Raw genomic sequence first — 27,800 nt, 5'->3', positions numbered from 1 at the left:
CTCGCATACAGTGATGCATAAGTGGGAGAGATATTACAAGTGTGGAGGTCCTCCCTGAGGAGCAAGGGATCAAATCTCACACTGGGTACCCCTGTCTCTGAGGATTAGGCACTGGGAGAATAAGCTCTCATAACACCTGGCTTTGAAAATTAGTAGGGCTAGATCTGGGAACTTTGAATACGAGTGGGCTTAACTCTGGGAGAGTGGAAGGACTATAGGAAGCTGAGTCTCTGCTCTTCAATGGCCTACACACTATACCACTTGGTCTAAGACTCCTCATGGAGGTGGCAGTTTGAAAAATGCCTGAGGTTTGGTAAAGATTTATTGGCTAATTTTAGGATGTGTCTTGCCTTCTTTTAGCCTAACTAGCCAAATGCTTGTGGGAACCAGTTCTGACTCTCCATGCACCTTGCTAGTACCAATTCCACACACCCCTCAGGCATTTCCTAGGAACCTGCCCTATCTAATTCACCTGCCCCAGCAGATGCCCATCCAAAGCAGCTCTGCCCTGCTACCTCCAGCAGGCAGCCTCAGTTGAGACCAGCATTTCCCCAGAGCAACTATCTCTATACCATATCTGGAAGGCAGCCCCAGCTGGGGCTGGTGCCCCTCCAAAGTGACTTCTGCCTTGGAGAGGGTGCCAGCTAGCACCACTGACCAGTGTACTCATAGTAGCTACAGTTGGGCTTATCAGTCAGCTGTAACAGGAGCCAGCCCCATACACCAGAATACCCATAGCAGTTGCAGCTCAGCCACAATATGAGGGCGCACACAGCCCACACAGGGGGACATACCTAGAGCACTTGGTTCTGGTGACAGGGAGGGATTGCCTTACAGGTACCAGAAGATGCCTTCTACAAAAGGCCACTACTTTCAAGTCCAGGAGATGTAACTAGCCAACTTAATAGTAACAAGCAGATAGACAAAATGAGGAATATGACCCAAACAAAATAACAAAACCCCAGAAAAAGAGTTAAACAAAATGAAATTAAGCAAAATACTTGGTCAAGAGTTCAAAGTAATGGTCATAAAAATACTCATTGGACTTGAGCAAGAGTGGATGAACTTGTGAGAACTTCAACAAAGAAATAGAAAATATAAAAAAGAACCAGTTACAGCTAAAGAATACCATTACTAAAATGGAAAATCCACAAGAGGAAAACAAAAGGAGAGATTACAGGATGTAGAAGAATGCATCAGCAATCTGAAATATAGGATTAATGGGAAGTAAGCTGAACAACAAAAAGGAAAAAAAAAGAATTAAAAAAATGAGAAGAGGTTAAGGGGCATCTGTGATATCAGCAAGTGTAATAATATTTGTATTGTAAGGGTCCCAGAAGGACAAAAGAGAGAGAAAGGAGCAGAAACCCTTTGAAGATATACTAGCTGAAAATTTCCCTAACCTAGAGAATGAAACAGAAATGCAGGTCCAGCAATCAAAGAAAACCTTGAACAAGATGAGCCTATGAGGTCCAAACAAAGACACATAAGAATTAAAATGATAAAAATTAAAGATAAAGAATCTTTTTTAAAAAAAGTTTTATTTGGGCAGCCCAGGTGGCTCGGCGGTTTAGCGCCGCATACGGCCCAGGGTGTGATCCTGGATACCTGGGATCAAGTCCCATTTTGGGCTCCCTGCATGGAGTCTGCTTCTCCCTCTGCCTGTGTCTCTGCCTCTTTCTCTCCTTCTCTATGTCTCTCATGAATAAATAAATAAAATCTTTTTAAAAAATCTTAAAAAAAAGATTTATTTGAGAGAGAACATGAGCAGAGGAAAGGGCAGAGGAGGAAGGAAAGCAGACTCCTACTGAGCTTGAAGTCTGGATACAGTGCAACCCCAAGACTCAGATCATAACCTGAGCTGAAGTCAGATGCTTAACTGACTAAGCCACCCAGGCACTCCAAAGAGATCATCTTAAAAGCAGGAAAATAAGGCACAGTTATGCACAGGAGAAATCCCACAAGACTATTAGCTGATTTTTCAGCAGAAACTTTGCAGGCCAGAAGAGTGGCATGATATAGTCAAAATGCTAAAAGGAAAAAAAAAGAAAACAAACCCTACAGCCGAGAATACTTTACTTGGCAAAAAATATGATTCTAAATTGAAGTAGAAACAGAGTTTTCCAGACAAACAAAAGTTAAAGGAGTTTATCACCATTAAACCAAACTTAGCAGAAATGTTAAAGGGACTTCTTTAAAGGAAAAGACAAGACCATAAACAGAAGTAAAAAAAATTATGAAAAGAAAAAATTTCTATGGTAAAAGCAAATATAAAGTAAAAGTAGAAGTTTAATCACTTACAAAACTAGAATGAAGGTTAAAAAACAAAGGGTAGTAAAATAAATTATATCTCCAAAATTAGCTAAGAATTGCACAAAATAAAAAGATACACGACACCATATATGTAAAACACAGAAGGGAGACAGTAAAAATATAGTGTTTGAATCTTTTATAGTTCACAATGTTTTTGAACATAAGCGATTATTAACTTAACATAGACTGCTATATACATAGGATGTTATATATAAACTTCATGACAATCAAATAAAAAACCTATAATAAATTTAAAAAATAAAGAGAAGGTATTCCAATCATAACACTAAAGAAAGTCTTTAAATCACAAAGGAAACAAACAAGAGAAGAAAGGAACAGAGAATGGCAAAACAACCAGAAAACAATTAACGAAATGACAATAAGTACGTAATTACTTTACTTACTAATTACTTTAAATTGAAATGAACTAAATGCTCCAATAAATTACTTCAAATGGAAATGGACTAAATGCTCCAATAAAAAACATATGGGTGACTGAATGGATTAAAAAAATCAAGACTCATCTATGTGTTGCCCACAGGAGACTCACTTCAGCCCTAAAGACACATACAGACTGAAAATAAAGGGATGGAAAAACATACTCGTGCAAATAGAAGCAAAAAAAAAAAACAAAAAAAAAAACTGAGGTAGCAAAACCTTTATCAGACAAAATAGACCTTAAAACAAAGACTAGCAAGAGACCAAGAAGTATGCTACATAATAATATAGGGATCAATCCAGCAAGAAAATATAACAATTGTAAATATCTATGCAACAAACATAGGAGTACCTAAATACATAAAGCAAATATTAAGAGACAAAAAGGAAGAAATTGACAGTAATACATTAATACTATGCTTCAACACCCCACTGATATCAATGAATAGATCATTCAGACAGAAAATCAATAAGGAAAGATCAGCTTTGAAAGACACATTAGGCCATATGTACTTAACATGTGTTTACAGAACATTCCATCTGCGAACAGCAGAATACACATTCTTTTCAAGTGCACCTGAAATATTCTCCAGGATAGAGCATGTAAGGCCACAAAAGGATCTCAATAAATTTAAGAAGATTGAAATCATATTTATCATCTATTTCAACCACAACAGTAGTAGACTATAAATCATTGCAAGAAAGAAAAAGCTGGAAAAACCACAAACACGAGACTAAACAACACGCTACTCAACAACCAGTGTGTCAATGAAGAAATGAAAGAGTAAATTTTAAAAATTACCTTGGAGACAAATAAAAATGAAAATACAATAGTTCGGGGCAGCCCCGGTGGCCCAGCAGTTTAGCACTGCCTTCAGCCCAGGGCATGATCCTGGAGGCCTGGGATCAAGTCCCATGTCAGGTTTCCTGCATGGAGCCTGCTTCTGCTTCTGCCTGTGTCTCTGCCTGTGTCTCTGCCTCTCTCTCTCTCTCTGTCTCTCTCTCTGTGTGTCTCTCATGAATAAATAAATAAAATCTTAAAAAAAATAAAAAGAAAATACAATAGTTTAGTCTTTGGGATCTAGCAAAATAGATTATAAGAGGAAGGTTTATAGTCATTCAGTTCAACTTCAAGAAACAAGGAAAATTTCAAATAAATGATCTAACGTTATACCTAAAGAAACTAGAAAAAGAAAATCAAACAAATCCTAGAATTAGTACAAGAAAGGAATAAAAATCAGAGTGGAAATAAAGGAAACAGAGACTAAGAAAATAATTAAAAAACCCAGTCATGGAAATGAAGAGCTAGTTCTTTGGAAAAATAAATAAAATTGGTAAACCTTTAGCCAAACTAATAAAAACAAAAACAAAAACAGAGAACTCAAATCAATAAAATCAGAAGTTAAAGGAGAGAAGTTACAACTGATGCCATTGAAATATAAAGGACTGTAAGAGACTACTATGAAAAATTATACCTCAAAAATTGGGTAACCTTGAAAAAACGTATAAATTCCTAGAAACATATAATCTTCCAAGACTGAATCAGAAAGAAACTAAAAAACTGAACAGGCTGATTGCTAGTAGGGAAATTGAATCAGTCATTAAAAAAAAAAAAAAAAAAAAAAAACTCCCAATAAATAAAAGCCCAGGACCAGAAGGATTCACAGGTGAATTTTACCAAATTTTTTAAAGTAGAGTTAATTCTTACCTTTCTCAAAATATTCCAAAATATCCATGAGGAGGCAATGTTTCCAAATTCATTCTCAAGGCCAGCATTACCCTAATAACAAAATCGGACAAAGACACTACAAAGAGAGAGAAAGAGAGAGAGAGGAAACAGCATGCCATTATTCCTGTTGAACAGAAAGTAAAAATCCTCCACAAAAGAGTAGCAACCAATTCAAAAAAACATTAAAAGAATTATTCACAATGATCGAGTGAAAATTGATTTGTAGTTATTGAACTATCCTTGGAATCAATCAACATAATACACCACATTAAAAAGTGATGGATAAAAATCATATGATCATATCAATAGATCCATTAAACAACACTTAACATCTTTCATGATAAAAACTTTCAACAAAGTATAGAAGGAACATATCTCAGCATAATAAAGGCCATATATGATAAACTCACAGCTAATATTACATTCAATGGTGAAAATTTGAAAATTTTTCTTCTAAGATTAGGAAGAAGACAAGGATGCCTATTCTCACCACTTTTATTCAACATGGTGTTGGAAGTTATAACCATAGAAATTAGACAAGAATAAATGACAACGTGCAAAGTAGTAAAAAAGGATTCAAACTGTCACTATTGACAGATGACATAATACTTATATAGAAAACCCTAAAAACTTCACCAAAAAATGATTAGAATAAGTGACTTCAGTAAATCTGTAGGATATAAAATCAATATACAGAAATCTGTTGTGTTTCTGTGCGGTAATAATGAAATACCAGAAAGACAAATTTTTAAAAAATCTGATTTACAGGGGCACATCATGGCTCAGTTGGTTGAGCAACTGGCTCTTGGTTTTGGCTCAGGTCATGATCTCATGGATTGTGAGATCAGGCCCCAAGTTGTGTTCTGCACTCAGTGGGGAATCTGCTTGATGATTCTCTCCCTCTCTCTCTCTAAAATAAATACATAAATAAATAAATCTTTAGAAAATCCCATTTACAGTTGTATCAAAGAATAAAACAACTAGAAATAAATTTAACCAAGGATATGAAAGACCTGTACTTTGAGAACTCTAAGACATTGATGAAAGAAACTGAAGACAAGACAATTAAATGAAAACATATAACATTCTCATGGACTGGAAGAATTAATATTATTAACATAGCTATACTATCCAAAGCAATCTACAGATTCAATGTAATGTCTATCAAAATACCATAGTACTTTTCACTAGATTGTAAAAAAAAAAATCCTAAAAGTTGTATGAAACCCCTAAGACTCTGAATATCCAAAGCAGTCTTGAGAAAAAAAAAAAAACAAAATTAGAGGTATCATGCTCCCAGGTTTCAAGCTATACTGCAAAGCTATAGTAATAAAAAGAATATGATACTGCCACAAAAGCAGACATAGATACCAGTCAAACTGATTAGAGGATCCAAAAATAAACTCACGTTTATATCATTAATCAATGATAAAGGAGGAAAGAATGTACAATGGGGACAAGACATTCAATAAATGATGCTGGCAAAACTGGACAGCTACATGCAAAGGAATAAAATTGGATTACTTTTTTATCTCATTCACAAAAAATAGATTTAAAATGGACTAAAGAAGGCAGCCCTGTGGCTCAGTGGTTTAGTGCCGCCTTCAGCCTGGAGCATGATCCTGGAGACCCGGGATCAAGTTCCATGTCAGGCTCCCCGCATGGAGCCTGCTTCTCCCTCTGCCTGCGTCTCTGCCTCTCTGTGTGTGTGTGTTTCTCATGAATAAATAAATAAAATATAAAAAATAAAATAAAATGGACTAAGGACCTAAATCTAAGACTTGAAACCATAAAACTCCTAAAACACAACACAGACCATGTACTCTTGGATATTTGCCTTAGCAATATTTCTCTGGATATGTCTCACTAGGCAAGGGAAGTAGAGCAAAAAATAGAAAATTGGGACTATATCAAACTAAGAAACTTTTGTACAGTGAAGGAAACACAAAAAGCAACCCACAGAATGGGAGAAGATACTTGGAAATGATACATTTGATAAGAGGTTAATATCCAAAGTATATCAAGAACTTATACAACTCAACACCAAAAAACGTCTAAATAACCTGATTTAAAAATGTACAGAAGACTTCAATAGACAGTTACGTATTGAAGATATACAGATGGCCAACAGACACATGAAAAGATGCTCAAGACAACTAATCATTGGGAAAATGTAAGTTAAAACCATAATAAGACATTATCTTATACCTGTCACAATGGCTAATATTAGAAAGACAAGAAATAACAAGTGTTGGTGAGGATATGGAGGAAAAGGAACACTTGTGCACTGTTGGTAGGCTTGCAAATTGGTACACCCACTATGGAAGACAGTATAAAAGTTGCTCAAAAAACTAAAAATAGAAACATCATACAATTCAGTAATTTCAGTTCTAATTATTCACCCAAAGAAAATGAAAACAGTAATCCAGAAAGATATATGTATCTTTATGTTTATTGCAACATTATTTACCATAGCCAAGGTTTGGAAACATCCTAAGTGTCCATTGATTAATGAATGAATAAAGAAGATGCAGTATATGCACATAATGGAATACTACTCAGCCTATACAAAAGAATGAAATCCTGCCATTTGAGACCACATGGATGGATCTAGGAGTTATCGTGCTAAGTAAAATAAGTCAGAAGAAAGAAAGACAAGTACCATATGATTTCCCTTACATCTAGAATCTAAAAAACAAACAAACAAAAAACGAGAAAATAAACATATAAACACATAAACAAACAGAAACAGACTCATAAATACAGAGAGAAACTGGTAATGGCCAAAGGGGATAGGGAGGGGCTAGATGAAATAGGTGAAGGGGACTAAGAAGTATAAATTTTCAGTAAAATAAGTCATGAGGATGAAGAGTACAGCATAGGGAATATAGTCAATTATATTGTAATAACTTTGTTGACAGAAGGTAACTATACTTATCATGGTGAACATTTCATAATATATATATAATGGTTGAATCGTTATGTGGTACACCTGAAACTAGTTTAATCTTATATATGAACTATACTTCAATGAAAACTATAGCAATACCAGATACTGTTTTAAGTGCTCGGGATGCAAAATGATTAAGGCATATCTCGTATGTTAAAGGAAGTCATTCTCTTGTAAGGAAGGCACATCACGAAGCAATAATTGTAAATAATATGATAAACAGAAATTATGGAGGACAGTTTGAGAGCACAGCAGGAGAAGAGGAATGAGGACATGAGAAAGCACAGTATTTACGAAGAGTATTTGTTCAAGTGCCAGAAGCATGAGACGTTTCAAGTCCTAAACATGCAATATGGTTAATGTGGCTATATGTAGTAACTAGTCTCATGTTTCTGCTTTTGCAATTTATATACAAAAACTTTAAAGCTGAATACTTTTTATCTACAAATTTATTTGTTTGAAACTACCATTTACATTATCAATCTGAATTGCATTCAACTGCAGTTAGCAGAGTCTGAAAAAAAAAAACAAAACACCTTTAACTAGAAAAGTAGTTCACTTTTATCATGCAACATCGAATTCCTATGTTGGGGTTCAGATCTGGGGCACCTGGTCAAGGAACCAGACTCTTCTGTCTTCTTCCTGCTTTACCGTCTTAATATGTTACATTCATTTCCTGGCTCCAAGGTGGGTGCTCCACCTCCAGGCATTGCTTAAACTTCCAGGAAGGAAGAAACAGTTCACCACCACCACCACCCCCTTTTTTTAATTAGGAAAGTGAAGGAAGCCTCAGTCAGTGGAATTCCACTTCCACTTCTTTGTCCTGAACAAGGTTACATGGCATAATCATGCCACTATAAATAATCTTAATGTGTGTGTGTATATTTTTAAAGATTTTATTTATTTATTCATGAGAGACACAGAGAGAGAGAGAGAGAGGCAGAAACATAGGGAGGGAGAAGCAGGCCTCCCGTTGGGAGCCCAATGTAGGACTCCATCCTGGGACCCAGGGATCACAACCTGAGCCAAAGGCAGATGTTCAAGCACTGAGCCACCCAGGTGCTCCCTTAATGTATATTTTAAAGAGAAGATTATTTAGAAACTATGGGACTAGACTTCCAGTTGTAACATTATGTCTGACTTGATAACATAAAAGCCATCTTTCTTAAAATACCTAGAAATTATGTAAAAAATAACACAGATTCGGTTATATACAAAGCTACAATCTTGAGAAAGATAACCAAGATGCTGAACATGAAAATGGACACAGAAATCACAGCAGTTAATGTTGATGCTCAGTGGGATGGGAAGGGGACTGGGTATAGTTCAGCCTTCATATTTTAGGGATTTGGGTGAGAGTAGCCATGTGTGGAGAAATCACAGACCTTGGGCTGCCTAAGGCAAGGTGTAAAGATTGAGAACCCACATTAAGAAAACACCCTCAAGTAATGATCCTCCCAATAAGAGGGAAACATCACCCACCTCAGAGAGAGATGATAAGAAAGGTATTGTTTTCTTTTCATGTTTTTATGGAAAAAAGTTTCTCCTGAGTCTCACCTGGACCTTATAAGCATTTAAGGTACAAATTCTGGTTTAATAAAATCTAAGCCAAGAAACTAACACACAATACAAGTCCCTAGATAGTGATACACCTAAGACCACAGACAAAGCAAAAGCAAACTGCTCTGAAATAATACTCCCATAACTCTGACCAGTGTGGATTCCCACAAGAAGCCAGCCTATCTAAAGATGAACTCACAACTTTGAAGTGATGTAACACTTAAGTAAACCACTCACTTTGATTAGAAAACATAACCGAAGAATTTAAAGAAAGAATGTAATAAGCTCAAGGAAGAATATAAAAATAATTTTAAAAATAATTACAAACATTAAAAAGAACAGAAATTCTATGGCAAAGGAAGCAAAATACTAAGAAAACAAGGTACTAAAAAGAAAGACATTTGAAAAGATCTAAATTGAAATTAAGATGAAGAAAATATAGTCAATTAGATGCAGGTGAAGAGACAAAGAGATGGTAAGTAGGGAGATAGGAAAGAGTTACACAAAATATTGTCCAGAGAGGTGAAAGGTGGGCAAATGCAGTGGGTGAAGGATAAGGAGGATAAATTTAAAGGATCTCACGCATAATAAAAGCATTCAGAAGAAAGAATATGGAGAATCAGTGAGAAGCAATATTCAAATAGAATGATAAGTAAAGGGCAGCCCCAGTGGCCCAGCGGTTTAGCGCCGCCTTCAGCCCAGGGTGTGATCCTGGAGACCTGGAATCGAGTCCCACATCGGGCTCCCTGCATGGAACCTGCTTTTCCCTCTGCCTTTCTCTCTCTGTATCTCTCATGAATGGATAAATAAAATATTTTTTTTTTAAAAAAGAAGGATAAGTAAAAAATAATTTCCTAACTAAATACATTGTAGTGAAATTTTAGAAAAGCTAAATTAAGAGAACATCTTAAAATTAATGAGACAGGAAAAACAGTTTATTTCCAAAGAGACAGGGATTTGTTAGATCACTGACTTAACAATAACGTTTCATGCTAAAACATTAGACTGCGGAAATCAGTAGAACTGGGAATTTTTCTACAGCAGCAATTCTAAACAGAATTCAGCTAATAAAAACTTGGTACAGATCTCTTCCTTTGGGTCAAAAACCTACCTATTTCTGACCAGAACAAATAAGTATTGCAAAGAAGAATCCTGCAGTATATAAACACTTTTTATCTTTTTATACGTTTAGGATAAACAAATGGAAAGCTCTGTGCTCTAGTACTAGTCAGTGCCATGCCTTTGTGCTTTACATAGCTATAAATAAAAGGAATTAGTTTATATCTTAGGTGGTATTATAGGGAATAGAGGTTTATCTTTAAAAACTAATTGAGTCAAACATCTATCAATCTATCAATACAGAGGTCTGCAGCACTACAAGTACCCTAACATGTTACTAACAAAGCTTAAATTTATCTTTAAAAACTACATCAATTTACGAACCTTAAGAATGTAAAATATACCAGATCTTTTGCTACAGTCTTTAAATCAGGATAGTTCTCAGCAGGGACAATGCACAGTTCTAATCTTCTGAACCTAAAAAATATTTGGCACATCTATCTTATACAGATGAAATGTGCTCTAATATATCTAATGACAATTTTAAAAATCTATGAGCTCATCGTGATTCTAAAATGGGAGGAAAGAGCTTCTTTATATGGGTACCTGGGTGGCTCAGTGGTTGAGCATCTGCTTTCAGCTCAGGTCATGATCCCAGGGTCCTGCGATGGAGTCCTGCATCAGGCTCCCTATGGGGAGCCTGATTCTCCCTCTGCCTATGTCTCTGCCTCTCTCTCTCTCTGTGTCTCTCATAAATAAAAATAAATAAAATCTTTAAAAAAGAGCTTCCTTAGGAAGAATACCAACTAATAATTGCAGAAATAATGGTATAATTAGAAAACTCACCACATTAACCATTGTAACCATTGTTACATTATTCTTACAACTGATTCAGGCTAACACCTCAACTTTAATAGTCAAACTATTAGGTGAAAAGTTGCTGGAGAAGAGGACCTACCCATTCTCAAAGTGTTGCTTCACAGACTATGTTTCTGAAAAGGAACACAGAACCTGTATAATGATGAAATCTGGTAGATGATCCAAAAGATGAACCTTAATATCACAAAAAAATTAGACAGCATGCACTGCCTTTATGAGACACCCAGACATAGCACCAGGCATGGTAGTAACTGGCCAAGAAGCTGAACCTGAATCTAGGACTGAGGAAATAATCAGACAAGTACAAATTGAGGGACAATCTGTGAAACAAATGATCTATAGTCTTCAAATTAATGTTCATGAAAGATGAGAAAAAATGCTGGGGATTTTCTATATTAAGAAAACAGAACAACAAAAAGCAAATAGTGATCCCTGATCATTATGTTCTGAATCAAAATAAAAATAGTTAAAAACAACATTATTAGGACAATTGGTAAAATATGAATATAAATAGTATGCTACCTAATAGCATATCAGTGTTAAGCTTCTTGAAGGTGATTCTTATACTGAAGGTATGTAGGAGAAGGTCCTTGTTTCTAGGAGATTGCACATATATATTAAAACATGGAAAAGGGCAGATACAGCTAATGTGGTAAAAAGTGAACAGTTGGTGAATCTTGGTAAATATATAGTGTTCACTGTACTATACTGGAAGCTTTCTATGTGTTTGAAATTTTTCAAAATAAAACGTTGGGAAAATGTGATTGTCTTAAGTCATTTATTACACTTAGAAATACACAATTCCATTTTTTTAAAATAAAAATTCTCAGGAAATAGACAAAACTACTGCCTCATGACTGTAAGATTTCACCTATGTAATATGTTGATAATAATTATTCTTACCACTTATATGTCAGATACCATCCTAAGCACTTTAAATATATTCTCTCATTTGCCTCTCAAAGCCTCTAACTTGTTATAACTTTTACATTTCACATGAGAAAATTGGATTTTAGTAACATTACATTAACTTGCCTGAGAGGCTAAATTAAGACTTAAATGCATCATTCTGTTCCCAGCGTCCAAGTTCTTACTTGTAAAATCTCCCTAGGAAATGTCTTTACATCAGGACTGTGCATCTGAACCAGGAGAGGTGCATGATAATAAAACAAACAGTTCCGTATTCAGCTGCAACTGTGAACTTCCTGACACAGGTGGCACTTTATTCAAGAGAAGGGAAATGAAAAAAAAAATTTTTTTTTAATTAAAAAGAGAAGGGAGATGAATGAAAAATGCAGATTTAAGTCCAATTTAATAAATACAATCACTTTCAGAAAAACTAAATATTATTTTTATTGAACTGATACTATTTGACAGAGTCTATAAATACATTTTTGGTTCTCACATTCATGATAATCTTTTACTGGTTTATTGCTTAATATGTCCTATTATGATTCAGGTCTCATTCCTAAGCAATGTAGATTAAAACATGACATGAGAATAAATCAGACTCTCGTAATAACATGAAGAAGATGAATTCTCTGAAGATTCTTTATCAGTTGATTCACACTTTTTTCTTTGATGTCTTTATTTTTCTGTTCTCTGAGATAACAAGGCATCTTCACATAATGCTTTATAGTTATTTTAATAATTAAGCTGGATAACCTCTAGCTTTTTTGGTTAAGATTATAGGAAACAATTTGTGAATAATATTTCAGCTATTGTATGTGGAACCAACAGAAACACAGCAAAATGGTAGGTACAGCATCAGGCAGATAGAGACATTTTTTACAGAAAGAATTGGAGAAAAAGCTTTGAAAACATCTGTCGTAAAAGAGAATTATACCCAAAGTGGCATAGTTCTATTGGCTGTAGAAAATATTTGTCTTTCCATCCCTTCTTACTTAAAGGAACACCTAACATAAATAATTTCTTTCAGCCTAAGAGAACATTATATACTTTATAGAAAATTAGTCACTCAATATAATCTTGTCAAAATGTAGAAAATGAATCCATTCATGTAAAAACTTATTTGGCTCTTTCTATGCCAGAAATTGTGCTAGTTGCTTGAAGGATAAAATGTCATTAAGAAAAAGATCAATTCATCAATGCCAATACCCTGTGTGCTAGTCCTGTAACACAGCTTCTACTGAACATTAAAAAATTTTAGCCATTGGCAAGAATTGTAGGTCAGAGCCAAAGGTTGTTAAATTCTCCGTAAACAAAATAGCTAAGTTAATTAAAATACAGGAAACTTTTTTTTTTTTTATTTAAGCAAAAGAGTAATCGGCCTGATGACTCAGAATGAAACACTGCCATCTTCTAAAAGGTCAAAAATATATGACTTAGAGCTAATTAGCCAACCGACGAATGCAGTTAAGACTTGTTCCAAAGCAAGTAACTATTTTCTAATCATTACATGAAAGGTTAACTCCTACCCTCCTTGCTTTCTCTGAGCATACCAAGGTGAGCTAAATAGCCAGTGGCATCTCCAGATGCAAAGTGGAAGAGAAAAAAGTACCTGAAAGTGAAGGTCAAAAACCATCCAGCCAACCTTCACTGAAATTAAGGTAAATTCATAGGTTAACTTTTAAGACTAGATATTACAAAAGACAACATAAAAACTCTACCAAAAACAACAACAACAACAACAACAAAAAACAGAAAGCAGAAACAAACCAACATTTAAAGAATTCTAGAGGGGAAAAAAGAGAAATAAATTCATCAGTGACTCTAGAGTCTGCCAAGAGGAAAATTGAAGGCTGTTTGGGAGCAGGATCTGAGAGTAGGCGAAGGTACTAATCAAGGCCCTGACACTATTACAGGTATCAGACCAAAGGCACTGAGTGGGAGGAAGGTGGAGATGGAGTGGGTTTTGTGTTTTGGCATTTGGTCACTTTTTACTTGATATTCCTCTAATACTTCAAACATGCTGTTATTAACCTCCCCCATTGCACTGCGCATTATTACTAATGCCTCCCTGTATGACAGAGACTAGAATAGCTCCTGGCAGAGCCTCTTTGCATTTCCAGAATATATTTTTGAAGATTAAAGAGAAAAAAACTCACAAATACACCTAAAAGACAGAGTGAGGATAGATTATTTTTAGTGTCCCTTCAGTGTCCTTTTCTGTTGCAGAGACAGAAGTGGAACACAAACTAGATTAAACAAAAACGGAATTTATCAGATCATTAAACTGAAAAGCCAAAAGCTGGCATTGGCTTTATCTACAGCAGGATCCAGGGCTCAGAGGATATCATCAAGGCTCCTGTCTTCCCTGGAACTCTGGGCTCTGCTTGTCATCAGGCAGCTTTATTCTGCATCTACCTATAAGCATAGGGCATGTCGTCCACATATTAATCCCACAAAATGATTCTGATAGTCTCAACCTGGCTCTCATCTCACCTCTTTCTCAGGACTAGAGGAAGGTAGAGTGACCGAAAATTTTATCCTGTGAGGAGGAGGAGGGACTGGTTTTCCCAAGGAGAGGTTATTCCCCTCAGTATGCCATTACTGTTTCTTGAATGAATGAATCAATCAATCAATCAATTGGTGAAATCATTTCTAGAATATCAGACATTTTTTTGAAGTGGTCAAATTTCTGTATTCCTTCCCCTTACCTTATTTCTTGCTTCATTAAAATATTCTTAGCAACTAGAAAATAAAATGTTATAAATAGGAATAAAAAATACTGAGACAAGTACCTACTGTAAGTAAAATGCTACACGTGGAAGTGGAGACTTTAACAGTGAGGTAGTAAAACTGGCAAAGATGACCTGACATTTCATGAGATTCTTAAGGATAGGGTAGAGAGGTATGGGGAAGAAAGACAAATCCACAGAAGTTTGAGTCACTTGAGCAAAGTAGTGATTCATTTGTTTTCTATTTTTAATAAACTTCAATTTAGGAGTAATTTTAGATTTACAGAAAACTTGTAAAGATAATACAGAGAGTTCCTATATAACCTATATTCAGCTTCTCTTAATAATAATCTTTTTTTCAGCTTTATTAGGGTATAATTGAAAAATAAAATTAAAATATATTTAAAGTATCCAAACTAGTGATTCTTAGAGAATATAACTCAAGTAACCTTGGTAGCATATTCAAATCAACATCACTGTCCAAGAAAGATCCGATATGTCCCCATAGAATGAAGAAAGACAGCTATTCAAGATTTTTTTTTTTTAAGATTTTATTTATTTATTCATGACAGACACAGAGAGAGAGAGAGGCAGAGACACAGGCAGAGGGAGAAGCAGGCTCCATGCAGGCAGCCTGACCTGGGACTCAATCCTGGGTCTCCAGGATCAGGCCCTGGGCTGAAGGCAGCGCTAAACCGCTAAGCCACCCGGGCTGCCCCTATTCAAGGTGTTAATAGACAAAACTCATTTGACATGCTTTTATGATGAGTGACAAAACTAGTTTTGTGTATTGTCACCTTGCCTTCTCCATATAAAATTCCTCATAACCCACATTTCTTAGCTCCCCTGGTTGCTAAGGTGAAGGCACATGACTTATATTCCACCTCTGGGATGTACCTACATATGTCAGGTCAGAATCAAGCTGCCCGAGTGGAAGGCATTGATTCTGGGGGTGCAGGTGGACTCTGTTATTGCCAGAAACCCTCTAAGCTGTGGTTCCAGGCATTGTTTCAGGTTGCTTTTGTACCTGTTATAGAGTTGACCAAGTTTCTGAGAGCTAATATTTTGAAAAACAAACAAGCATATAAATAAACAAATACAATTTCCCCACTTAAATGGGATTCTACTCTTTTTCTTTCTTTTTAAAAATATTTTATTTATTTATTCATGAGAGACACACAGAGAGAGGTAGAAACATAGGCAGAGGGAGAAGCAGGTTCCCCCTAGAGAGCCTGATTCAGGACTTGATCCCAGGACACGGATATCGCAGCCTAAGCGAAAGTCAGATGCTCAACCACTGAGCCACTCAGGTGCCCCTTTTGTTTTTCTTTCTGAACACTGATAACAGAGTCCTCTGCTGTTTCTTTGCAAAACTGAGATAACCATACTTTGCAAACCTTTCAGGTAGAATGAAATGAGGTGAGGTATGTTAAACCACTTGAAAAGGTACTAAGGAATGATAAATATGTAAGATTTAATGTGGAATAAACCTATTTTCAGATGCTCCCAAAGACAAACCTACATCATACTGGAGCCACAGCAAAGAGAGAAATTCTGAACAAATATTCCAAGAGATTAGAGTTGTCCAGTGTTGGGACAGGCAGACTGGTAAAGGAGAGAGCCTCTCATACTAAAGGTATCAAAGCATAACTGGGTGATTAACAAATATACAGCAAATGGGATTTTTATTTCTGAAAGAGACAGACTAGATGCTACTAAATTTTCCTTATAACTTTACTATTCTCTGATGTTGCTTTGTCAATTTCACATGAAGAGATTTTCTGGCCCAATCTCTATATTTTTTTCCATGTGTACATTGATTGTATCACGTTTATTAATTTTATGCTATGATAAAATTATTTGATATCCCTTTAAATAATATAAATATTGAGTCACTTAATTCATATATATATGTATTATAGATATATCAAAATACCAAATATATATATGTGTGTATATATATATATACATATACATAATGTGTATATATATACACATAAATAAACTATTATATGTTATATACATAAATATATATATCACACACATATTTTTTTTTTGAGAGAGAGAGAGAGAGCATGAGCAGGGGGTGGGGGAGGGATAGGAACAGAGGGAAAGGAGGAGAGAGAGAATCTTAAGCAGTGTCCTGGCCTGGAGGCTGATGATGGGTTTGATCTCATGACCCCGAGATCATGACCTGAGCTGAAATCATGAGTCAGAGGCTCAACCATCTGAGCCACAAAATGCCAAATATACTGATACATATTTAAAACTAAAATATACTGATACATGTCAATTTTTTCAAGATATATGTATAAAATTCCCTTATATCAATTAATATAATTACATTGACTAAGAGCATGTAAAAACATGTATAGTTACACTGCATGCATTTGCAAAATAACTTATGATACAGTTTTGTGCTCATTTTTTTAAACTTTTTATAAAGAAAAGTACTATTTTGATCTCTATTTCAGTTTGAAATATATACTTTTCATCTGGGGTAAGTTTAGTATATATAAGTTTAGTATAGTAGAGGTGCTTCTGGGGTGCTGAGGTTACAAACTCAATCCCTAGAATTATGAGGGTAAATACACACATACATGAGCATGTGATAATGTGTGGCTTCCCCACACTCTGCAACAAGGGGACTTGACTCATATTTCTACTATCACTAAAGTATGTATTCATCTGCCATTCTATCTATTGGATTAGGAACTCTTCAATGACAGGGCTCATTAAAATAACAGCTTCATTAAGACACAACTCATACCTGGTATGATTCACCCATTTACAGTGTACATGGATATGTTAGTATAAATAATAATTGAATACGTTACTGATATCATGATTTTGAACAAACTATTATGTTAAATTAAGAAGAATGAAGGATTTTTTAAAAAAGAGTTTAGTTATTTATTTGAGAGAGAGTGTATATGCTCACACATGCACTAAAGTGGCAGGGGAGAGACAGAGCTGGAGAATCTCAAGCAGACTCTGCCCTGAGCATGAAGTCCAACATAGAGTTCAATCTTACAACCCTGAGATCACAATCTGAGTCAAAACCAAGAGTTGGAAAGTTAACTGACTAAGACACCCATGTGTCCCAAGAAGAACAAATGCGTTATTTATCTTTACTCTTCCTTCTTCATTGTTCAGATGTGAGTTTCTGATCTGTATTATTTTCCGTTTCCATAAATAATTAATTTTAACATTTTTTTGCAAGGCAGATCTATTGGCAACAAATTCTCTCAATTTTTGTATGTCTGAGAAAGTATTTCTCTCTTACTTATGAAGAATAATTTTACAGACTTCTAAGTTGGTGGACTTTTTCCTCTAAACACTGTAAATATTTCATTCCACTCTTTTATTATTTACATGGTTTTTGAGGAGAAGTTGAATGTAATTATCTTTGTCCCATTATAGGCAAGGTGATTTTTTTTCCCTCTATCTTCCTTCAGGGTTTTTCTTTTTTTTTTTTTTTTTCTTCTTTTTTCTCTTTTTTTTTTCATTGGAGTTCAATTTGCCAACATATAGAATAACACCCACTGCTCATCCCATAAAGTGCCTTCTTCAGTGCCTGTCACCCAGTCACTCCATCCCTCTGCCCACTTCCCTTTCCACCACCCCTTGTTCATTTCCCAGAGTTAGGAGTCTCTCAGGTTCTGTCACCCTCACTGATATTTCCCACTCATTTTCTCTCCTTTCCCCCTTTATTCCCTTTCACTATGTTTTATATTCCCCAAATGAATGAGACCATATAATGTTTGTCCTTCTCTGATTGACTTACTTCACTCAGCATAATACCCTCAAGTTCCATCTATGTTGAAGCAAATGGTGGGTATTTGTCGTTTCTATGGCTGAGTAATATTCCATTGTGTACATAAACCACATCTTCTTTATCCATCATCTTTCGATGGACACCGAGGCTCCTTCCACAGTTTGGCTATTGTGGACATTGCTGCTAGAAACATCGGGGTGCAGGTGTCCCGGCATTTCACTGCATCAGTATCTTTGGGGTAAGTCCTCAGAAGTGCAATTGCTCAGTCGTAGGGCAGGTCTATTTCTAACTCTTTGAGGAACCTCCACACAGTTTTCCAGAGTAGCTGTACCAGTTCACATTCCCACCAACAGTGCAAGAGGGTCCCCTTTCTCAACATCCTCTCCAACATTTGTTTCTTCCTGTCTTGTTAATTTTCCCCATTCTCACTGGTGAGAGGTGGTATCTCATTGTGGTTTTGATTTGTATTTCCCTGATGGCAAGTGATAGGGAGCATTTTCTCATGTGCTTCTTGGCCATGTCTATGTCTTTCTCTGTGAGATTTCTGTTCATGTCTTTTGCCCATTTCATGATTGGATTGTTTCTTTCTTTGGTGTTGAGTTTAATAAGTTCTTTATAGATCTTGGATACTAGCCCTTTATCTGATACATCATTTGCAAATATCTTCTCTGATTCTGTAGGTTGTCTTTTAGTTTTGTTGACTTTTGCTGTGGAGAAGTTTTTTATCTTGATTAAGTCCCAAGAATTCATTTTTACTTTTGTTTCCCTTGCCTTCATGGATGTATCTTGCAAGAAGTTGCTGTGGCCAACTTCAAAAAGGGTGTTGCCTGTGTTCTCCTCTAGGATTTTGATGGATTTTGTCTCACATTTAAATCTTTCATCCATTTTGAGTTTATCTTTGTGTCTGGTGTGAGAGAATGGTCTAGTTTCATTCTTCTGCATGTGGATGTCCAATTTTCCCAGCACCATTTATTGAAAAGACTGTCCTGTTCCCAGTGGATAGTCTTTCCTGCTTTGTCGAATATTAGTTGACCATAGAGTTGAGGGCCCACTTCTGGGTTCTCTATTCTGTTCCATTGATCTATGTGTCTGTTTTTGTGCCAGTACCACACTGTCTAGAGGATCATAGCTTTGTAGTACAACCTGAAATCTGGCATTCTGATGCCCCAGCTCCGGTTTTCTTTTTCAATATTCCCCTGGCTTCAGAGTCTTTTCTGATTCCACCAAATCTTAAGATTATTTGTTCCAATTCTCTGAAGAAAGTCCATGATATTTTTATAGGGATTGCATTGAATGTGTAAATTGCCCTGGGTAATATTGACATTTTCACGATATTAATTCTTCCAACCCATGAGCATGGAATGTTTTTCCATCTCTTTGTGTCTTCCTCAATTTCTTTCAGAAGTGTTCTTTAGTTTTTAAGGTATAGATCCTTTACCTCTTTGGTTAGGTTTATTCCTAGGTATCTTAGTTTTGGGGTGCAACTGGAAATGAGATTGATTCCTTAATTTATCTTTCTCCAGTCTCATTGTTAGTCTATAGAAATGCCACTGATTTCTGGGCATTGATTTTGTATCCTGCCATACTGCCGAATTGCTGTATGAGTTCTAGCAATCTTGGGGTGGAGGCTTTTGGGTTTTCCCTGTACAGTATCATGTCATCTGTGAAGAGGGAGAGTTTGACTTCTTCTTTGCCAATTTGAATGACTTTTATTTCTTTTTGTTGCCTTATTGCTGAGGCTAGGACTTCTAGTACTATGTTGAATAGCAGTGGTGAGAGTGGACATCCCTGTCGTGTTCCTGGTCTTAGGGGAAAGGCTCTCAGTGTTTCCCCATTGAAAATGATATTTGCTGTGGGCTTTTCATAAATGGTTTTTAAGATGCTGAAGAATGTTCCCTCTATCCCTACTCTCTGAAGAGTTTTGATCAGGAATGGATGCTGTATTTTGTCAAATGCTTTCTCTGCATCTATTGAGAGGATCATATGGTTCTTGTTTTTTTCTTGTTGATATGATCTATCGCATTGATTGCTTTATGAGTGTTGAACCAGCCTTGCATCTGGGGATAAATCCCACTTGGTCATGGTGAATAATCTTAGTGTACTGTTGGATCTTATTGGCTAGTATCTTGGTGAGAATTTTTGCATCCATTTTCATCAGGGATATTGGTCTACAATTCTCCTTTTTGGTAGGGTCTTTGTCTGGTTTTGGAATTAAGGTGATGCTGGCCTCATAGAACAAGTTTGGAAGTACTCCATCCCTTTCTATCTATCGGAATAGCTTTAGTAGAATAGGTATTGTTTCTTCTTTAAATGTTTGATAGAATTCCCCTGGGAAGCCATCTGGCCCTGGACTTTTGTGTCTTGGGAGGTTTTTGGTGACTGCTTTAATTTCCTCCCTGGTTATTGGCCTGTTCAGGTTTTCTATTTCTTCCTGTTCCAGTTTTGGAAATTTGTGATTTTCCAGAAATGCGTCCATTTCTTCTAGATTGCCTGATTTGTTGGCGTATAGCTGCTCATAATATGTTTTTAAAATAGTTTGTATTTCCTTGGTATTGGTGGTGATCTCTCCTTTTTCATTCATGATTTTATTAATTAGAGTTTTTTCTCTTTTCTTTTTAATAAGGCTGGCTAACGGTTTCTCTATCTTATTCTTTCAAATAACCAACTCCTGGTTTTGTTGACCTGTTCTACAGTTCTTCTGGTCTCTATTTCATTGAGTTCTGCTTGAATCTTTATTAACTTCTTCTGCTGGGTGTAGGGTTTATTTGCTGTTCTTTCTCTAATTCCTTTAGGTGCAAGGTTAGCTTTTGTATTTGAGTTTTTTCCAATTTTTTGAGGGATGCATGTGAGGGATGCATCCTTTTTTGAGGATGATACATTGTGATGTATTTCCTTCGCAGGAATGCTTTTGCTGTATCCCAAAGATTTTGAATGGTTGTATCTTCATTCTCATTAGTTTCCATGACTCTTTTTAATTCTTTTCTAATTTCCTGGTTGACCTTTTCATCTTTTAGCAAGATGGTCTTTAACCTCCACGTGTTTGAATTTCTTCCAAGTTTCTTCTTGTGATTGAGTTCTAGTTTCAAAGCATTATGGTCTGAAAATATGCAGGGGACAATCCCAATCTTTTGGTATCGGTTAAGACCTGATTTGTGACCCAGTATGTGGTCTATTCTGGAGAAAGTTCCATGTGCACTTGAGAAGAGTCTGTATTTAGTTGCGTTTGGATGTAAAGTTCTGTAAATATCTGTGAAATCCATCTGGTCCAGTGTATCATTTAAAGCTCTTGTTTCTTTGAAGATGTTGTGCTTAGAATATCTGTCATCTGTAGAAAGTGCTGTGTTAAAGTCTCCCAGTATACGTGTATTATTATCTAAGTATGTCTTTACTTTGGTTATTAATTGATTGATTGATATACTTGGCAGCTCCCACATTAGGGGCATAAATATTCATGATTGTTAGGTCCTCTTGTGGTATAGACTCTTTAAGTATGATATAGTATCCCTCTTCATCTCTTACTACAGTCTTTGAGATAAACTTTAATTTATCTGATATGAGGATGGCTACCCCTGCTTTCTTGTGAGGACCATTTGAATGGTAATGGGTTCTCTAACCTTTCATTTTCAGGCTGTAGGTGTCCTTAGGTCTAAAATGAGTGTCTTGTAGGCAGCAAATAGATGGGTCTTGCTTTTTTATCCAGTCTGAAATCCTGCGTCTTTGATGGGATCATTAAGCCCTTTCACGTTCAGAGTTGCTATTGGAAGATATGAATTTAGTGGCATCATTCCTATTCAGTCCCTGTTTTTGTCGGTTATTTCTTTGGACTTCCTCTTTCTGTTACAGAGTCCCCCTTAATATTGCTTGCAGAGCTGGTTTGGTGGTCACATATTCTTTCAGTTACTGCCTATCTTGGAAGCTCTTTATCTCTCCTTCTATTCTGATGAGAGCCTTGCTGGATAGAGTATTCTTGGCTGCATGTTCCTCTCATTTAGGACCCTGAATATATCCTACCAGCCCTTTCTGGCCTGCCAGGTCTCTGTGGAGAGGTCTGCTGTTAATCTAATATTTCTCCCCATATAATTTAGGGATCTCTTGTCTCTTGCTGCTTTAAGGATACTCTCTTTATCTTTGGAATTTGCAAGTTTCACTATAGATGTCGAGGTGTTGAATGGTTTTTATTGATTTTAGGAAGGGATCTCTCTATCTCCTGGATCTGAATGCCTGTTTCCCTTCCCAGGTTAGGGAAGTTCTCAGCTATGATTTGTTCAAATACACTTTCTGGATCTCTGTCCCTTTTGGCGCCCTCTAGAACCCCAATTAAATGTAGATTTTTTCCTTCTGAGGCTGTCATTTATTTCCCTGAACCTTTCCTCATGGTCTTTTAATTGTTTTTCTCTTTTTTCCTCAGCTTCCTTCCTTGTCATCAATTTGTCTTCTAAGTCACTCACTTGTTCTTCTACCTCATTAACCCTCATTGTTAGGACCTCCAGTTTGGATTGCATCTCAATTGATTTTTAATTTCGGCCTGATTAGATCTAAATTCTGCAGTCATGAAGTCTCTTGAATCCTTTACGCTTTTTTCCAGAGCCACCAGTAGCTTTATAATTGTGCTTCTGAATTGGCTTTCTAACATCAAATTGTAATCCAAATTCTGTAACTCCGTGGCAGAAAGTACTGTTTCTGATTCTTTCTTTTGTGGTGAGTTCTTTCTAATCATTTTGCTCAGTGCAGAGTGGCTAAAAACAAGTTGTACTGGAAAAAGGAAAAAAAAATAGAAAAAGAAAATACAAACAAAAACAAAAAACTAGGAGGAGTATCCTCTGGTTCTATATTCGTAAATCCCTCAACTTCCCCTGGACCTTTCCAGTGCTGCTTGATCAAGATCTTGCTCTTCCCCTGTCCTTCCAGCTGGTCTTCCGGGGGAGGGATCTGTTGTGCTGATTCTTGGTGTGTGCACCTGGGGGAGCTGCCCCGCCCCTCCTGCCAGTGCATGGCTCAGTGGGAGCTGTTTACCCCATGAGGCCTCTGTCCCCTGGGGTCTCGCTCTGTCCCCAGCACAGGGGGACACCAGGAAGAACAACCCCCCCACTGGTGGCGGCCAGCTCTCTGGCCCTGGAGGCAGTCAGCTCCCTCAGTAACTACCACAGCTCTCAGTCTGCTGTGGCCTAGACACTCCCACCGCAGAGGGTGCTGACCTGCACAACTCGGGGCCACCCAGTGGCAGGAGCATCCTCGCTGTTCTGTGCCCTCCCCGCTTCTGCCTGTCCCAAGGGGAGTGCAGGATCCTGGGCTGTGTCCCCTGGCGCCCTGGGCTCCGGGGCCTGCGCGGCTGGAATCTCGCTCCCAGGGCGCACAGCCCCCTCTGCCCAGAGCCACTGCCTGAGCTGCTCCTGAGGCCCCGCTGGGCATATGCTCCAGCCTTTTACCGGGTGGGCTGGTGGTGTGTGGCATGCTCTCTCCCAGGGAGCACTTCCTCTGTTAGTGACCCCGGGAACCTGGAGGCTCCACTGCTCCTCCTGGGATCCTGGCCAAGTTCCCTGAGAGCGCCTTTCCCTCCAGGAAGAATCCAGTGCAGATTTTAAAAGTTCCTGCTTTTCCGCGGCGGGGCTTTCCTTTCCCAGAGGCTTTCGCTGCCCACCTTAGCCCAGGTCCTCCCGGGGCTCCTCCCCCACTGGATGCTTGCTTGCTTGCTTATTTATTTACTTATTTATTTATTTCCATCTTCCTACCTTGATAGAAGCGCAAACTTCTCACCGTAGCATTCCAGCTGTTCTCTCTAAATCTCAGGCCGAATTCGTAGTTATCTAAGTATGTTGGTGTGGACAGGTGACTTGGGGACCCTACTCTTCCGCCATCCTGCCCTGCCTCTCTCAAGATTTTTCTATTTGCTGTTCTATAGTTTGAAAATGATTTGCCAAAGTTACAGTTTGGTTTGTTTGTTTTATCCTCCTTGGTGTTTTCTGTGCTGCTCAGATCTGTGGTTTGGTATCTGACATTTATTTATTCATGGAAAGTCTCAGTACTCTCAAAAATTTCTTCTATTCTTTTCTCTTTTATCTCCTTCTAGTATTCCCATTATGTGTATGCCATTTGTTGTAGTTGTTCCAGAGTTCTTGAATATTTTGTTATGTCTACTTCCCTCTTTGCTTTTTGGTTTTCAAGTATTCTATTGATCTATCCCTCAGGTCAATTTTTTTTTTTCATTAGCCATGCCCAGCCTATCAAATCTGCCCATTAAAAGTATGCTTCATTTCTGTATTTTTAATTTCCAGCAATTTTTTTTTTTTTTTGGTTCTTAGGATTTCCATCTATCTATATTGTCCATGTGTTCCTGCATGCTATTTTCACAAATAGGGTTCTTAGCATGCAAAATCACAGTTTTTCCAGTTCTTGGTCTGACAATTCCACCAACACTGCCATGCCTGATTCTAATGTTTGTTCCATGTCTTCACATTGTTTTGTCAATTTTTTCCTGATAGCCACAGTTAATGTACTGAGTGAAAGGAACTGCTGTAATTTAGTCCTGTGGCAGTGAGGTGCAGGGAGGGCAGAAATGTTCTACAGTCCTGTGATTAGGTTTCAGTCTTTTAGTGAGCTGGTGATCTCTGGACTGGGAACTTCACAAATATTTCTTCATTGTTGGGTTTTTTTTTCTCCCCTCTTAGGTGGGACAAGATGGCTGTAGTGGGGTATTTACCTTTCCAGGTCTGTCAGGTTCTCATAGAAACCTAGCAGGTGAGGTCTGGTTAACCAGTTTCTCCCATGGTAAGTCTTTGTTAATAGGAACAGAGTGCTCTGGCATAGTTCAGAATAGTTCCTTTTCCTCTTCCCCTGCTATAACCATAAGGGGACTGTACTATGATATTTACTGTGCAAAATTAATGGAATTCCTGAAGCCAAATCTCACAATCTTGTGGGGCCCCCTCTGACTGAGTTCCACTGGAATATTTAACTCTGGTAGTTGTTCACACTGAGGCTCCAGGAATTCATCAGTATGGTTTAGGTTTTCCTATTCTGGCACTGGGTATCACAGATGTTCTGCTCGTGAGTCTCTGCTTTGGTAAGTGGCAATGACCTGTAGTCACCTGTCTTTACAATTTGGAGGTCAATGGTTTGTGCAATGTATTCCCTTCTCTTATGACTCCAACAAGAGTTGTTGATTTTTCAGTTTGTTCAGGTTTTTACTTATTGTTAGAGTGAGGTAGAAACTTCTAATCTCCTTGCATTTGGAACCAGAAACTAGGAGTCCTTGCTTATTGTATTTAAATTTGTACAACTATGTGTGGCACCTTTTTTTTTTTTTTTTAACACAACAGTAGAGTAAAAAGAAGCATTTCAGCCCTTTAATTCTGCTATGTAATTAATGTGACAAGAGTGTCTAAGCTCATGGTACAAAAAAGGCCTGACCCAATGTCACAAAATAAAATCACTGTTTTTTAATATGTTTTTCTGTTATAAAATTATTTCTTGCCTGTAACATTCTATGTTCTTGTCAATTCCATTCTTGCATGTAGTGAAACAGTTAAATTTATAAGAATTTCAACTCTTTTTTTTTTTTTTTTTTTTGAAACAGAAAAGAGAGTTCATTTTGGTATTTTAGATCTTATATTCTTCGGAATTACATAAGTCCAAAAACTAGAAATGCTAAATGAGAATGCTAGCAAGCCACTTAAAGTATATCAGATATAATGTCTATTTTTACTATTTGCCAGGCATTGTGTTATCCTTTATGGACATGATCTCTTTTTATCTTTATTCCAACAATTGGAGGTACGTGCCATCAAACCGATTAAGAATAGAAAACCAAAACACAGATAGGTTGAATAACTTAACTAAAGTCATAGAGGAAGATAGATCTGGGGCCAGTTATTTTAGTACAGTTATGATCAATTTGAAAGCTCATAATCTCAACAAATAATTACAGTAGGGATTATTATGATTTCTTCATTTTATGAAGAAGGAAAATAAGATCTCAAGATATTTAATGATTAAACCTAACCATGCAGGGCCATGGAGCACAGTTGTTCAGGTTGTGTATTATACAAATGTAGGAGTATCACTTAAACCATGCTGCTAGAACTTAACTCATTCAATCTTTTTTTTTTTTTTGCCATGATAGCCATGCAAATATTTGCAGATTCCTATCATGTGCTCCTTAAAACTCTATATAACTGCTTTTTATTTATTTAATTTTATTTTTTCTGCTTTTTATTTTTATTCATGTGGTCAGATTTAATTTTTGATCTAATTCTCATTTCCAATAGTTAGATTTGTTTGTCACAGCCTGCACTGTGTCCTGGGATCCTTGAGGTATTAGCTGAGTTTTTAAAAAGCTTTCATATGGTAAAAGTAACCTTTGGTTGTAACAAAGACATAGAACCAAGTATCTACCAAGCCAGTTCCAAAAAGAACACGTCCCTATAAAGTCACCAATAATCCTGGTTCACCTGGAAGAGAGATTCCTAGCACACAAGCTTTTGGTTTTAAAATTGGGACAGTCTTGAGCAAACTAAGAGGAATTGTCAGTCCCTATTTCTAATACCTTACAATTTCCTGTCTGCAGTGATTTCACTTATATGTGGAATTTAAGAAACAAATGAACATAGAAAAAAAAAATAGGAAAACCAAGAAACAGACTGTTAACTATAGAGAAGAGACTGATGGTCACCACAAGGCAAGTCGGTGAGGGATGGGTTAAATAGGTGATGGGGATTAAGGGGTGCACTTGTGATGAGCACCAGATGTTGTATAGAAGTACTGAATCACTAAATTGTATATCTAAAACTAGTATTACACTGCATGTTGATTAACTGGAATTTATATAAAGACTTAAAAGAAAATTCCCCTTTGCAATCTCTTTGTAGTCATCCTGTTTCACCAAATGTCAACCCTTGGCAATCACCTATCTATTTGCTTCCATGTCTATAGTTTTGCTTTTTCAAGAATGTCATTTTAATGTTTTCATGTAATGTATCCTTTCAGAGTCTGGCACTGTTACCTCAGTTCTTTGATGGACTTATGAATATTCATTAATTTATAGTTTCTCTAGATTTTCTTTTATTGTAAGGTGGAAGTGCTGCTTTTTTCTTTTTCCAGTTTTCCACGATTCTAAGACAAAATCATTCATCTACTTTTTGAATGAAAGGGAAAAAAATAACAGAATCCAAATAGTGGTCTAAATTTATGAATTGCTTACATATGATAAGCAAAAATGAAACATGATATTTTGATAGTTTTATTCAAAAAGTTATGCCAGAAAAGGAGTAGGTCAAAACAAAGGGAGGAAGCAAAAATACTCAAAATTGTGTAGAACACAAAATGCAAGCCTCAGTGCTAGTTAGACTGTAGGAAGATAATGGTTCCCTTTTGAGTGTCTAGGGAAAAAAAAATACCTTTAAGCAGTTCTCTGCTAGCTGTTATTATACTCTGGTATCACCAATTAAAGACCAATGT

At 36.7% G+C, this 27,800-nt stretch overlaps 1 long non-coding RNA gene across 3 annotated transcripts in view; it reads left to right on the top strand.

The window, feature by feature from the left end:
* Window positions 1–27,800, top strand: part of LOC140634642 (uncharacterized) — a 149,486-nt gene that overhangs the window by 107,020 nt on the left and 14,666 nt on the right. The window contains exons 3-5 of one of the 3 annotated variants that reach the window (XR_012032049.1): window positions 13,386–13,498; window positions 16,070–16,205; window positions 26,911–27,076. The exons of 1 other annotated variant lie outside the window; for it this stretch is intronic. This is a non-coding gene — a long non-coding RNA (uncharacterized lncRNA). Of the gene's footprint in view, window positions 1–13,385; window positions 13,499–16,069; window positions 16,206–26,910; window positions 27,077–27,800 lie in introns of those variants that run through there. One more of the 3 variants, XR_012032047.1, reaches the window with a different exon arrangement.

The sequence above is a fragment of the Canis lupus genome, chromosome 6, assembly GCF_048164855.1.
Source record: "Canis lupus baileyi chromosome 6, mCanLup2.hap1, whole genome shotgun sequence".
Taxonomy (NCBI): domain Eukaryota; kingdom Metazoa; phylum Chordata; class Mammalia; order Carnivora; family Canidae; genus Canis; species Canis lupus.
This window is presented reverse-complemented; position numbering and strand designations above follow the sequence as displayed.